Source organism: Atractosteus spatula, chromosome 17, assembly GCF_055471065.1.
Source record: "Atractosteus spatula isolate fAtrSpa1 chromosome 17, fAtrSpa1.hap1, whole genome shotgun sequence".
NCBI classification, from domain to species: Eukaryota; Metazoa; Chordata; class Actinopteri; order Semionotiformes; family Lepisosteidae; genus Atractosteus; species Atractosteus spatula.
Genome location: NC_142722.1, coordinates 3832983 through 3848469, shown reverse-complemented (window position 1 = coordinate 3848469; position 15487 = coordinate 3832983). Strand labels below are relative to the sequence as shown.

Below are 15487 nucleotides of genomic sequence, written 5' to 3'. Positions count from 1 at the left end.
AAGGGCTCGTGGTGGATGCTGCAGTGCATCCACTTCATATCAGGAGCAACCTCTCTCTCTAATTCGTGCAACTACACCGCTGTGTCGGCTTGTCATCGCTCTGGCACCGTCTGTACAAACTCCGACGCATTTTATCCAGTCGATGCCATTCTCTTCGGTAAATTCATTCAGAAGCTGAAATATGTGGTCTCCTGTAGTTCTTGTTGGTAGCGGCTTACAGAACAGAAAGTCCTCAAGGGACATGCCCTCAAACTCGTATCTAATGTAAAAGAGCAAATTAGCCAAATCAAAGGCATCTAAAGACTCATCTAATTGCAGTGAAAAGCATCTTAACGCGCTCTATCAGCTTACTTTTGACATCATCTGCCATATCAATAATTCTATGAGTGACTGTGTCTTTCGGAGGGGGCAGCAGGTCGAGCTTTTTCTCCACACATAATACGTGTCAGATCTTTTGGCAACGGTAAACAAAGTTCTAAAAATAGTGTGGGGTTTACCTGCTTTAGTAATCTGCAAGCTTGCATTTTTCCCCATTTCCGTTTCAGGAGTCCTTCTCAGAAGTTAAAAGAAGTTTTTATTTCATGCGCATGGGAGTGAAACACAGAGACGCTCTGTGTATTTTTCTCAAATTAACCTAGAACAGTCCTTGAATATTTTTCTTTATCACGCTTCCCTGTGCTTACAAGATTGGCATTGTTCCAAAATCACGCACATTCTCCTACCTCCCTATTTGCTGGAGATAACGTTTTTTAAATACAATTGGTCATTTACGTGCGTAGCATGCATTCCCATACAATGGTATAGAATTACATAGTAGCTCATGTGTGCACTCAAGTATTAGCGCGTGTTGTATCGTACTACGTAGGCTGCGTATTTGACACAAACTAATTTTATTTCATCAGGCACACCACATTGGGGGCGCTCCGAGTACCACAAGTGGTACGCGTACCATAGTTTGAGAACCACGGCTCTAGAGGATAAAACACATTTGCTTAATAGCACTCTTTTATCTACCCTCGACACCTTTGCTCCTCTAAAAACCATCTTTTTCTCGCTCTGCCCCCTGGTACACTGACCATCTACGATCAATGAAGGCAGTCTCCTGGAAACTTGCAACACATTCTTAGATTTCTTTAGCTCCAAGATCAACAACATCCGGCATCATATGCTTTCCACAACACATATCATTTCCACACCTCCTCCCTGCTTGTCCAACTTTACTGGTTCCCTTCTCTTCAACTTCCATCAGTATCCATCAGTAAACAGGTTTCACATACAGTATGTATATTAGATCCCATCCCCAGCACTTTATTTCAGTCCTGTTTAACTTCTCACTGACCTGTTGTCCTCAATATAATAAATTAATCCTTGAGCACTGGTGTTGTACCAACGGTCCTCAAAACTACTGCCATTACCCCCATGCCAAAAAAGCCTAACATGGCTCTGGACAATCTAAACAATTTTCGCCCCACATCCAGCTTACATTTTCTTGCAAAAATTCTAGAACATGGTGTTACAATTCAGTTCCATAACCACCGCATTGCAAATAACCTTTTCGAACCCCTCCAATCTGGCTTCTGACAACTTCACAGCACAGGAACTGCCCTGGTCAAAGTCACTAATGATCTTTTAATAGCTGCTGATTCTGGTTCTCTTTCTATCCTCATTCTTCTTGATCTTAGTGCTGCTTTCGACACTGTTGACCGTCATATCTTACTTTCTCGTCTTGAGACTGTGTTTGGAATTTCTGACACTGCTCTCAAATGGTTCAAGTCTTACATCACTGATCACTGTCACTTTGTCTCTCTCTGTAGATTTAGATCTGAAATTGGATTGTTAAGTCAATACTGGTCAATACTGGGCCCCTTACTTTTCAGCATTTACATGTTTCCACTTGGTCAGCTTTTAAGATCACATGGCCTCAACTATCATTTCTATGCTAATGATACTCAAATACACATCCATACCAAACTTGACACTTATATAGCTGTCTCTAATCTATCAAATTACATCTCCAACATAAAAACTTGGATGACTCAAAATTTCTTTAATCTTAATTGAAGACTGAGGTCATGCTTATTGGCACCCCCCCATCCACTTTGTAAAGCCAATGCTGTAACCCTATCTGTGGATGGTACTGTACTTGAGCTTCAGTCTAAATTGAAAAACCTTGGGGTGATATTTAATTCAGACTTGACATTCAACCCACATGTGCTGCATATTGTCAAAACATCTTTCTTTCACCTCAGAAATATCACTAGACTATGGCCTATGTTATCACTAACTGTGGCTGAAAAGCTGACCAACACATTTGTCTTCTCCTGATTTGACTACTGTAATGCTCTACTTGCTGGGGTTTCTAAATTCACATTGAACAAACTCCAATATGTCCAAAATTTGGAAACCAGAATCCTGACCAGGTCTAGTGCAAGTGATCACATTACTCCTATCCTGGAGTTCTTGCTCAGGCTTGCTGTCAAGTTTTTGTGTCGACTTCAAACTCCTCCTGCTCACCTATAAGGCTCTCCATGGCTTGGTACCACAGTACCTGTCTGAGCTACTATCGCCCTACTCCCCACCTCGCAACCTTCGCTCTTCTAACTCTGGCCTCCTATCTGTCCCCCAAGCCCATCTACACACTGTGGGTGACAGGGCCTTCTCCTGTTATGCCCCCAAGCTCTGGAACTCTTTCCCCAAGGATATCAGAGAGTCACCTTCTCTAAACTCCTTCAAATCCAGACTCAAAACCTTCTTCTGTGGAAGGGCCTTTACTTAACTGGTTCTGTTCTTTACCCCTCTGCTCCTACTTTATTTAGTACCAACATCTACTGTCTCCTCTCACTGTGTATTCTCATCATGCATATCTTGTGTATTTTTTTATTTTTCTTGTTGTCATTCTGTAAAGCGCTTTGAGAAGCCACTTTTAAAGGCGCTATATAAAATAAAGTTTATTATAACTTTTCAAATAGTGCAAAAGCAAAAAAAGGCGTACTCCAGTGCTGCAAACTGGAGAGCCTTTGTGGAGATCAGAGGACACTAACTCACACTCCTGCCTCTCACTAGGTGTCTCTGTGTTTGAGGTTTCATCTGGGACTGCAAGTGGGACTTTGTGGGTGTCACGGGGGCTAACTGCAGAGGATTGGGATCCTATGTGGGGCTCTTCGGAAGGGGAACTAGGTTCTGAATCGATAGGCGAAGGCGAAGTCAGAGAAGTCCAAAATCCGGGTAGAAGAGTCCAAAATCTGGGTAGGTGTAGTAGGCGCGTTGGTACAGAATCGGGAGGCGAAGGCGTAGTCGAGGAAGCAGGCAGGGTTCAGGATCCGGGAAGTCGTTGTAGGAGCGTCGGTACAGAATCTGGAGGCGAAGTCGTCATTGAGGAAGAAAGGCAGGGTCCAATATCCAGGAGAGTGTAGCAGGCGCATAGGTACAAAGTCGGGAGGCAAAGGCGTTGTTGAAGAAGAATAGCAGGGTCCGGTATCCAGGAGACTGTAGTAGGTGCGTAGGTACAAAGTCGGGAGGCAAAGGCGTTGTCGAAGAAGAATAGCAGGGTCCGGTATCCAGGACACTGTAGTAGGTGGGTAGGTACAAAGTCGGGAGGCAAAGGCGTTGTCGAAGAAGAATAGCAGGGTCCGGTATCCAGGAGACTGTAGTAGGTGCGTAGGTACCAAGTTGGGAGGCAAAGGTGTTGTCGAAGAAGAATAGCAGGGTCCGGTATCCAGGACACTGTAGTAGGTGCGTAGGTACAAAGTCGGGAGGCAAAGGCGTTGTTGAAGAAGAATAGCAGGGTCCGGTATCCAGGAGACTGTAGTAGGTGCGTAGGTACAAAGTCGGGAGGCAAAGGCGTTGTCGAAGAAGAATAGCAGGGTCCGGTATCCAGGAGTCAAACAGTAGTAATCGCAGAATGAAAAATAGGTACAAAGCTCAGGGAGAAGATCTCAATCGTGAGCACTGAAAGGGGGTCTGGCGAGGGTTTAAACAGGAAAGATTGGTGCGTGCACGTTTGGGATGGGGACAGCTTGTGGGAATGCGGGAGCGCTTGCCTGCGTGGGTACAATTCATGACAGTGGGGTTGTGGGACACAGGATCATCAGAAAGGATTCAGAGCTTGTTGTAGGCCACCTGGGCTACGTCTCTTATTTATGTGCAACAAACAATTCGCTTGCACCAACACACTCTCTCTGTAGTTAATCCCTGTAGAACAGCACTCCAGTGTCCCACGTCCTACAAAGGCCCTGAAGTTCTCCCTTGGTCAACAGACAAATGTTTGATAAAGCAGATGACTCGCTTTCTGAGAAAATGATGACAATAATCCTGCCTGATTTGGGATCAGTGTCACGTCTTGACCAATTAGCCAAGCAGATATGGAATCCAGGAGTAGCTTCTGCTGAGAAAGCAAAGGATTCGGTGCTTTACTTATCTTCAGATGAACGGCAGGCAATATTCCCACCATATTCCCGCCCTGCGGCCAAGTAACTGGCAGGACAGATTCTAAAAACTGTATAAAAAACTGTTGTATACCTGTGCACTCTCCTCTGACCCCCTCACTAGAAGACTCAATGTCTGTGGACATGGGTGCACAGGCCATAGAGTGATTCCCTTTACTGGCAGCTTCCTGTCATCTGCTCTTTCCAAAAATTAAAGGCTGATTCCCAGGCTTACAACTGTGACTCTAGCAAATCTGTTCTTAGATATACTCTGATGTATGCACAGAATTAACAAACATGAAAAATGCTGGCTGTGAGTCATTTGAAGACCATCAGAAAGACAAACAACTCTGAACAGACTTTGCAGGGGCTGGATTTGGAAAGCAGCTCACATCAGCCTGTAGAAACTAATTAGCTGTACTTTATTAAAAGCTCTCGCAGAGCTTCTACGCCTGTGGTGCAAATACCAGCAACCTCATGACCGTCTGCATCAGGCCCTGCGTGCTGCGCGAAGCCCAGGGAACACTTATTAAAGCACAGCAGCACTTTGTACGTGAGAGTACAATACATCTTGGGAAGAGAAACTGAGCTGGCAGAGAAGACGACAATGCTGAATCAGGAGGCCTTGTGACTTGCTCTGAGCGCTGTAGCCTTTAGAACAGCGAGCCAGTGTTCAGGAGCACACTGCCCCACAATCACATGCTGCTCCTGCCCAACCACGTGCAGTCAGTCAGCTCAACACGCAAACACACAGGCACCTCACCATGGTAACTTTAAGTCAGCTCACCACAGTAACACACAAGCAGATTATCACGATAACACACACAGACTGGAGCTCAGTGCAGAACCGTGAACAGAACCATGCCACTGCAGGCCGGCTCCAGCTGGATCTCAGCTTCAGGTGCTGTCACAGCTACCCACTTCTGTACAGACCTTGAGAGCGCAAATTAGTTCAGCTATTGCTGCAGTGGATGAAACACAGATCAGGAAGATTTTAATGTTGAGACCCTTGACTGGGCTGTGTCAGTGTACTGGACTCCACTACAAGAGTCTAGAGCCCTGTGACTGGGCTGTTTCAGTGTACTGGACTTCAGAGGAACTAGAAGAGTCTAGAGCCCTGTGACGGGGCTGTGTCAGTGTACTGGACTCCACAGGGATTAGAAGAGTTTGGAGCCCTGTGACTGGGCTGTGTCAGTGAACTGGCTCCACTACAAGAGTCTAGAGCCCTGTGACTGGCCTGTGTCAGTGTACCTGACTCCACAGCGACTAGAAGACCCTAGAGCCCTGTGACTGGGCTATGTCAGTGTCCTGGACTCCACAGGGACTAGAAGACCCTAGAGCCCTGTGACTGGGCTGTGTCAGTGTACTGGGCTCCACAGGGATTAGAAGAGTCTAGAGCCCTGTGACTGGGCTGTGTCAGTGTACTGGGCTCCACAGGGATTAGAAGAGTCTGGAGCCTTTTGACTGGGCTGTGTCAGTGTACTGGGCTCCACAGGGATTAGAAGAGTCTAGAGCCTTGTGACTGGGCTGTGTCAGTGTACTGGACTCCACAGGGACAAGAAGAGTCTAGAGCCCTGTGAAAACAACAAGAAAGATTTAATGAGGTCACAAAATATCCGTTGTGCAATCTGGACTCTCCCCGTGACTAAGTTCAGCTGGATGAGGCAGATGACAGGAGGCTGTGGCTTTGATATACAAAAATGAGGCTGAGGGAAATGGAGAAGGGCAGTGGAAGGGTTCGGGTTAGGAAAGGGGAGAGAGAGGGAAAGAGAGAGATTAGGGATAGCGGCACTGTTCCTCTCAGATGATGACCGAATCAAATTAAGCCATATACACAGAGGCCGGCTAAGGTCTAATTAAATCTGTTAGCTCTGATTTGATTGTGAGCATCTTTGCTGGATCTGAGTCTGCCCTTCCCACATGTGCCTTCTGATAAACCCTTAATGGAGACAGTCTGCACGCCAACACACTGCCACAAACCCCACAGAAAGCAGCACATGAATACAGCTTAAAAATGACAGCGTTGCGCTTACACTATTACACACTTACATTGTCCCAGCCTACAGCTTTTTAACCAAGAACAATGACTAGTACCAGGCATTGCAGATATAGGTAAAGGTGTTCAAGTGAAAGACTTACATTAAAGCTGCAAACTAAGAGCTGAGGGACTTCTGTGTGTCCAGGCCAGAGCACCTCCCCTACTCGTCTTTTGCATGGACGACTCAGAGCACAAACTGTTGTGTCTAGTTTAAGGTTATTTCCCCAGTCTAACATTCCTGGGGAGAGACAGTGCCTCTCTGCAATGGCACTCTGTCAACTGTATAGAGGGAAGAGTCTTCTTCATAGTTCGGTCTGGGTTGTAAGTCATTTCTCTCCTGAACACACACTACACACACATCACACACACTCAACCACATTTCTCACCACAGAAGAGCACACATTTCCCCTGCAGACACACCATCTCTAACCACAATCCCACCACTCTACATCAACAGGCACTATTGTGCACCATTCTGGGCTATATATATGTTTTTGACCGCTAATGGAAAACTAAGCTAATTTAAATTTCTTTGATATTAAAAAACAATAAAGGCAGAATACAAAGTAGCACCAAAGGACAAAGGAGAAAGGCACAATTGATGCCAGAGACCTGAAAATGATAATAACATAAACTGAAATGAAATCTGTTTCAATGACTCCTTAAGTTCCTTTAATTAACTTCTTCTATGTCCTTAAAAATCCCTGAATGCCTGGTAAAAACTGCATCTCTGTATTGACGCCATGTCCCAATCTCGCTGCACCTCTGGACGGCCTGAGCAATGGGCTGTATACTGCCACCAATGAGTATCACACACAGCACATAGCTCCATCCACGAGCATCACACACAGCGCACACTGTAGCTTCATCCACGAGCATCACACACAGCACACACTGTAGCTCCATCCACGAGCATCACACACAGCGCACACTGTAGCTCCATCCACGAGCATCACACACAGCGCACACTGTAGCTCCATCCACGAGCATCACACACAGTGCATAGCTCCATCCACGAGCATCACACACAGCACATAGCTCCATCCATGAGCATCACACACAGCACATAGCTACATCCACGAGCATCACACACAGCGCACACTGTAGCTCCATCCACAAGCATCACACACAGGGCACACTGTAGCTCCATCCACGAGCATCACACACAGCATATAGCTCCATCCACGAGCATCACACACAGCACATAGCTCCATCCACGAGCATCACACACAGCACATAGCTCCATCCACGAGCATCACACACAGCACATAGCTCCATCCAAGAGCATCACACACAGCGCATAGCTCCATCCACGAGCATCACACATATAGCACTGTGCTCCGTTCATGAGTATCATACGCAGCGCACAGCTCCACCCACAAGTATCATACACATAGCACTAAGCTCCTCCCAAAAGTATCACACAAAGAGCTGAGCTCCACCCACAAGTATTACACACAGTGCATAAGATAAGATCACTTTATTGGCCATATACAATTTCTTGTATTAGGAATTTGTCTTTTCACATACCCCAACTTGCTCTCCATGAGAGACACAGACAGGGAGTAAAGCTGGGATCAGAGCGCAATGTCAGCCATTTATACATCGCCCCTGGAGCAGTTGGGGTGAAGGGCCTTGCTCAGGGGCCCAAACGGAGTAGGATTCCTCTGCCAGCTGCAGGACACGAACCAGCAACCTTCCAGCCATAGATCCTTAGACATAGAGCCACCGCACCCATAGCTTAGCACACAAGTATCACACACAGAACTGAGATCCACCCATACGTATCACACACATAGCACTGAGCTCTGCCCATGAGTATCACACACAGTACATAGCTCCTCCCACAAGTGGCAAACACAGCGCTGAGCTCCTCCCACAAGTGTCAAACACAGCGCTGAGCTCCGCCCACATGTATCACACAGAGCTGAGCTCCTCCCATGAGTGTCACACAGAGAGCTGAGCCCCTCCCATGAGTATCACACAGAGCTGAGCTCCGCCCACATGTATCACACAGAGCTGAACTCCTCCCATGAGTGTCACACAGAGAGCTGAGCTCCACCCATGAGTATCACACAGAGCTGAGCTCCGCCCACATATATCACACAGAGCTGAGCTCCACCCACATGTATCATACAGCACTGAGCTCCGTCCACATGTATCACATATAGAGCTGAGCTCCGCCCACATGTATCACACATAGAGCTCTGCCCATGTGGATCACACAGCACTGGGTAGGATGAGCTCCTCCCATGAGTGCCCATGAGTCCACACAGTGCTGAGCTCCGCTTACAAGTATCACACACATGCAGGTTTACCAGAACGAAGCACTTAGCACTAGTATGGTAAATGGAAACAGAAACATTATCTTTGGTCTGCAAGTTATATTGTTTGTTGTTAATGTTCATATTTTTTATTTTCATTGTTGTGTTTTGAAAATCCTGAATCATGATAATACAGGGGAATTTTACACCACCATTAAATGTAATGTATTCAAATACAGCAGAAAGCTTGTGTCTGGGGTTATGCTGTGTTCAGGGTTGTCAGTGTGTTATGGCAGGGTTCTCGAGACAGGGCAGTCCCAGCCATCAGAGCTGACCCTCAAGATTCACAGTAAAGAGAAATGCACAAATCAGGACAAAGATGGCACTCATTTCTGAACAATGACCCTATTTTTCCACCACCACTGTGTGAAACGAACGAACAAAAGTCCCAGCACACAATTGATACCACAGCCTCACAATCATGGGCTATGCTGAAGCTGCCTTGGAAGAAGAGGGCTGAGGGCTTGGGGACTGCTGGCCTCTGGTCCAGCACAGCGGGGCGCTCACAAGGCGCTCAGCGTGGACGCGAGTGTCCTGAGATGTGCAGGCCAGTGTGGACAACAAGGGCAGCTTCTGTCTCAGATGTTCATTCTTTCCTGACAAGTGAGAGTTTTCTTTGGATCCTGACTGAGAGGGTGGAATGGCTGCACCTGGTGCCCTTTTGAACACGTGGGAAGGGGAGGAAGAATGGGGCAGGGGCAGAGTGTGTAGCAGTTAGTTGGCTGCAGCTTGTGGTGTTAGAGTTCAGCAGTTGGTATCCTGTACTCTCTGTTATTCCTGTGGAGATATTAACATGCAGCAGTCCCAGAAGGGCTGTCTGAACACTGACAAGAGGGGCACAGAGGAGAGACTGGTAACTGGGAGTGAACACAGTAGCAAAGCTTCTGCCTCTATCCTGTGTCCTGAGCCCCACCTCTCTTGAAGTCCTGTTCTGAACTAACCACAGTCTGTGGCAAAGCTACAGCTCAGTACAGGCTTTCAATACAGAGATCAGAGCCAGGGCAACTGCACAGTATATTCCTCTGTGTCTAAAAAATAAAGGTTTTAATTAAGCGCTAGCAATTATTTTAATTATTCCTTTTTAGTTTTACAGGAGTATTCCAGTAATGTAATGAGAATTACATACAACTCTTAGTTATGTCCCCTCTGTCAGGTTTTAGAAAAAAACCCGATAAACTCAGAAAATGTTTGAAATTATTTCCAGAATCCACTACAGGATATACCTTCCCTGGTGCCTGGTGGCAGGTCTTCCCATGGGGAGTAAACTTGCTTGCACTGCTTACTCTGCTGATGGAGGATGCTGTGCAAATTATAGAGAAGTCAAGGTCGCCCTCTCAAACAAGACCCAGTTAGCTTCTTCCCTAGAATAAAAGCCATAGTGATTTTTTTAGTCATGGTTTATATTCTGATAAAAGCAAAGCGTGCCCATGGACAGTGGAAAATAGAGATGGAAGTTGTTAAGTGAAGTTCGGGAGGGATAACAATGACGGGTCAATCTCACACAGCCGTTCCTAGTCATCATCATTACAGAAATTAGCTCTGTTATATCGAACATAAACGCCTCCCTTCACATTTGCCTCAAGCATCCCTCCTCCACCCCGTCTCCACCTTGCAGCCGCCCCCTGCTTCACTCCCTCTGAACGGGGTTCGAGTCTCCTCCTCCTGTGGCCAGGGGCCACTGTCGCTGTCTCACTGTCTCTATTCACATCTCACTCTTGATGTTGTTGTGGCTTGAGCCACATTTCCGTGACTTGCATTGGCTTCCTCTTCAGATGCGTTTAGTTATGGTGGAGTCGACTCTTGCACCAGCCCAGGTTTATCCCTGTATCGTGATTAGTTGAGAATCTTCCCGATGGGCCCTGAAGGTTAGTTAAAAGGTGGAGGGCTGCAGTGGGGCACACACATGCTGCACAGCTCTCCTCTCAGCGGGCCTCTGGGGTCGGGACGCAGGGAGTTTGAATTCAGAGAGCAAGACATACACACTCTCACTATCGCTATCCTCCATCATTAATCATCATGTCTGAGGATGACAGTGTGTGAATTTCCAGACAGTTTCTGCACAGCTTTCTGCAGACCTGATAATGATTGCGTTCTGGGTGAACTGTACTCGTTACAGTTATTCTGCAGATCTGATTATCATAGGTCCTAGATACAGCAGAAGCTTTCTTAAGTAAAGGAAAGACCCTGATGAAGTACTGACCCACATCGGGGTCAGTCTGGCAGGGAATTCTCCAGAATTTCAACTCTAGCGTTTGAGATGGAGGTGAACCCACACTGCTCTTCCTCACAAGATACAGCACCAAGTTTGTAGAGTCCTAATCTTTAGTCCCTTCTGGCTTCGAACACAAGGTCTCGAATTATTTGATTAACTGGAACACAAGTGAACACTTCTCGCCAGGCCAGAACAGGACAGTTCCACAGTAGAAGGAGCAGTGGAGGGCTTGGCAGCATGGGGACGCAGCCACGTGTGAGAACTCGCCAGTCACATGCTCCTTCTATAACGGACCAGCAGGTGCACCACCAGGCCTTCAGAGGAAGGAATGGAAAGTACCCTCTCACTCCGCATCCCTATCAGGACACACTGGAAAGCTGAGGAAGGGGAGAAAGTCATACGAGGGCCAGCCAGCTGGGATGAACAGAGACCCTGCAGCTCTGAGGAGGGAATGAGGGGAGGAGGGTCCAGAAGGGTCCAGAACCCTGCTGGGGTGACAGTGTGGGGTGTCACTGAGGCCAGAGTCATGCTCACAGGTGTGTGTATGTGTGGGTGGGGCTCAGCAGCAGACTGGGGTCACAGAATTCATGGGAGGACAGCTCTCGGAAATCAAAGCCTACTTCAAATTAAGCTGGAGGATGTGAGACACAGCAATACAGGATACAGAATAGAACGGTCACGTCTTTGTTTCTGTCCCCTTGTGCAGTCATTTCTGATACCGCAGGTCCACAGGCGGCTGTGGTTCCCATTCCACCCAGTCTGGAAAATATTTCCTTTCCAGCCCACTAGTCACGGAGTGATTGGAGCACTGATTTCCACAAGATGAAAAATAATCAAGGGACACAAGGTCAAGTGCAGGTGAAAGCCAGCAGCACCGGACTGGTGGTTACTATGGCTTACTCAGTGGGCCTCGGCTCCCCACAGCGCAGTGTGGGAGAAGCTGTGAACGAGTATGTGTGAAGTTCTGCTCGCTGGCATGGCCTGTCTGCTTAATTTTACATTATGTTTGGATTCTGCAGTTCGTCAGACCACTGAGTACTAATACATACATGATGCAACTGCATTAGCTCCAGGCCACTTGGGCTGAAGGCGTCAAGCGATTGAATAACTATTAATAATAATTCGCTCTGTCCCAGATGGCAAGCCTGGCAGACAGGCTTTGCGAAATGAAAAACGCTGCAAGCGACAGGGAACCGTGTGCGTTGTGCTGGTGGCGTGTCGCTGGGTATCCTGACAGCGCGCCGTGCCCGTCCCCAGGCTTGTCCTCGCCCCGCGGCCGCAGCGGAAGCAGCATGGCAATCTCTTCTAACAAACCTTTTAATTACATTCTCCTCCTGTGCTGCAGATGGCAGTCTTTTGTGGGGGGTATTTGTGTGTCACCTGTCTAGCTGCCAGTCCTTCGGGAAGAGAGAGGTGGCCAGAGAGGAGAGGCGGGGCTCTCTCCCTCCTGTACTGAGGCTTATCAATTCAATTCAAGGTGCTTTATTAGCATGACCGATGGGTACAATCAGTGTTGCCAAAGCAAATAAAATAATGAAATTCACATGAAACAAAACAAAAAATAAAAGTAAAATAAAATCTACAGACATATTACAGACATTTACAACAAAGACATATTATAAAATATTGACATATACTGTAGACAGATGGAGCATTATTGGGAGACAGACTCACTGTTCCTCAGGCTGTGACAGGTGATCACATACTGGGCTGCCAGTTCAACTCTCACAGCAGGCCAGGGCCACACACACCTGTACACACAGGCCAGGGCCACACACACACACACACTTATACACACAGGCCAGGTCCACACACACCTACACACACACACACTTTTACACACAGGCCAGGGCCACACACACCTGTACACACACACAAACGTACACACACTTATACACACAACTATAGACACACCTACATAGATTGATAAGACTTTATTGATCCCGAAGGGAAATCAATGGACACCTATTCATACACACCTATACACACACTTATACACACACACCTACACACACAGGCCAGGGCCATACTGCCCTGCTTAACACACACACACACACACACACACACACACACACCTCCACACTCGTTACAGTGGCCAGGGCCATACCTCACAAAGCACCTGTCCTGCTCCACACACACACTTATACACACACATCTACACAACTACACACACAGGCCAGGGCCATACCTCACAAAGCACCTGTCCTGCTCCACACACACACACTTATACACACACATCTACACAACTACACACACAGGCCAGGGCCATACCTCAAGAGAGCACCTCATATCTCACACACACCTATACACAGAGAGGATAGGGCTATACCTGGCACCTGTCCTGCTCCACACACACACGCATACACACACAACTATACAAACAAACACACACCTATACACACACACAAACACACACACACCTATACACATGCGCACACACACCTATACATATGCACAAACACACACTCACATACAAGCACACATGCATGCACACACACCTATGCACAAACACACACCCATACACACAAACACACACAACCATACATACAAACATACACAAAGACAGCTATACACACGCACACACACCTAAACATACAAGCACACACACTTACACACATGCACAAACATACAAGTACACAGAAACACACACGCACAATCACACACATGTATGCACACACACCTATACACACACACACACAAGCACACACAAACACACACAATGTACTCACAGATGCACACACATACACACACCTACACAAACCCATGGACAGAGCTGCACTGAATGTCACACCTATATCCACACAGGCTGATGAGCTGCTATTTCATCTACTTATTGCTCTTACAGTGAAAGCACAGTAGCTCACGCTGGCAGCTCCACAACGCCCTACAACAGCACATCCCAAGGTCACCTTGAAATACACAGCCTTTATCTTTAAATGTATCCCTGTATCCTTTACCAGTGCCATGTACTGTACAGACATATCTATATTCCAGGTGCTCTCCTAGGCTCAAAGGAATGCCCTGAACCAACAGGCTAGACAAACTGAATCCTTCTTGCCTAGGACAGGGCAGAGAAGACGTGATCCAAGTACTCAAGCAGACTGTGTCAGAATGAATGGTGAAATACCAACTAGAGGGCACCAGTTGAAACTATGGTGAAGCGCATTTAAAACTGAGAACAGGAGGCAGAGGCAGAGCCCCAGGACATAACAGAGAGCAACCTTAGCACAGACGTGGTGTATGAGCCATACAGGAACACTAACAGTGCAGTACAAATCTGACATTACTGATGTAATGGCTCAGAGTTCCCAATTTCCAGGTCTTTAAACCCTGCAGGGCTGTGGTTCTCTGGCACCAGGGATATCCTTGAGCTTAAAGCAATTTAAAAGGCCCAATTAATCAAATGTTTAACTAAATGCTGGAAACCCGGTGGTGAAGACCAGGAGAGGCCGCTGTCTCTCGTGAGGATTGGATTTTGGGGCCTGTGGCTCAGACAGATCGACAGCAAGAGCTCCTCTGTTGCCCCAGCCGCGGGCGGGGCATCTCGTAAATCACAATCATGTTTCCTCGGCTCAGCTACAGGAAAGCACAGAGATTCTGGCCCATAAAGATGATGAAGGGTTTCGTCTGGCTCCCTGGCCTGTTTGTCATATGGATCCATTCAATTAGGAGGAGGAGGCTTCTCCCGAACCATAAACTCAGGGCTTGCAGTAAATCAGGCCGGGCTGACAGCAGCTCTCGGCCGGCCCCGGGCCTCACGTGCCAGGCTGGCGAGCGGACGCTTCTTCCGAGACACAGACTCCGGTTTGAAAGAGACGCCCTTAAGACCCTCCCCTGAGACACAGCCCCCTTTTCCGCCTTGTTTTCAGCGCAGTATCTTATCGTATCTTCAGCCCAAGGCCATCTTTAAGCTATTATCAGTGTCACTGTGCTGCAGAGCAATTAAACCCGAGGCTGCTAATGAGCCACTTGGCACAGCTCCCGCGAGACCCTCGCAGACTCGGCTCTGACAGCCCTGTGGCCGTGCCATCAGCGAGGTCCTCTGCAGCTGCTGCAGCCCCCTGCCTCTCTGGTGGTAGTGCTGCTAGTCTGGTCCAGCAGCCGGCCCTGGGAAGGGAGACCCCCAACACTACACCTTTCCGAGTCCTATACGATGAATGATGTGGATTTGAGGGCCCCTGCAGGTGTCTGCAGGGTGTTAACGAGATCTTCCTGTTAGAGGGACGGAGGGAGTCTCATGGCAACCGTCTTCTTCAAACTGATGTGGCGGTTCTGCAGAGCGGCCAGCTTATCAGGAGTCAGGGTGAAACAGACCCCATAATTTCAGTGAACTTGTTCAATTAGCCAAAACACGGATATCAAGGTAAAACAGAAAAAGATAAGGAGCATGGGTAGTTAAAGAGGGATAATTAAAGGAGTCCCAGTCTTTTCTGCCCAAAACTTATTAGGCACTGCAGTGATTAATTTTACTATGCCGGCTAATTAATAA

General features: G+C 47.5%; 1 protein-coding gene across 1 annotated transcript in view; it reads left to right on the top strand.

Annotated features, from left to right (window-relative positions):
* gnaz (guanine nucleotide binding protein (G protein), alpha z polypeptide) overlaps nt 1–15487 on the top strand; it is a 51539-nt gene that overhangs the window by 32257 nt on the left and 3795 nt on the right. The gene's annotated exons all lie outside the window — the stretch shown is intronic.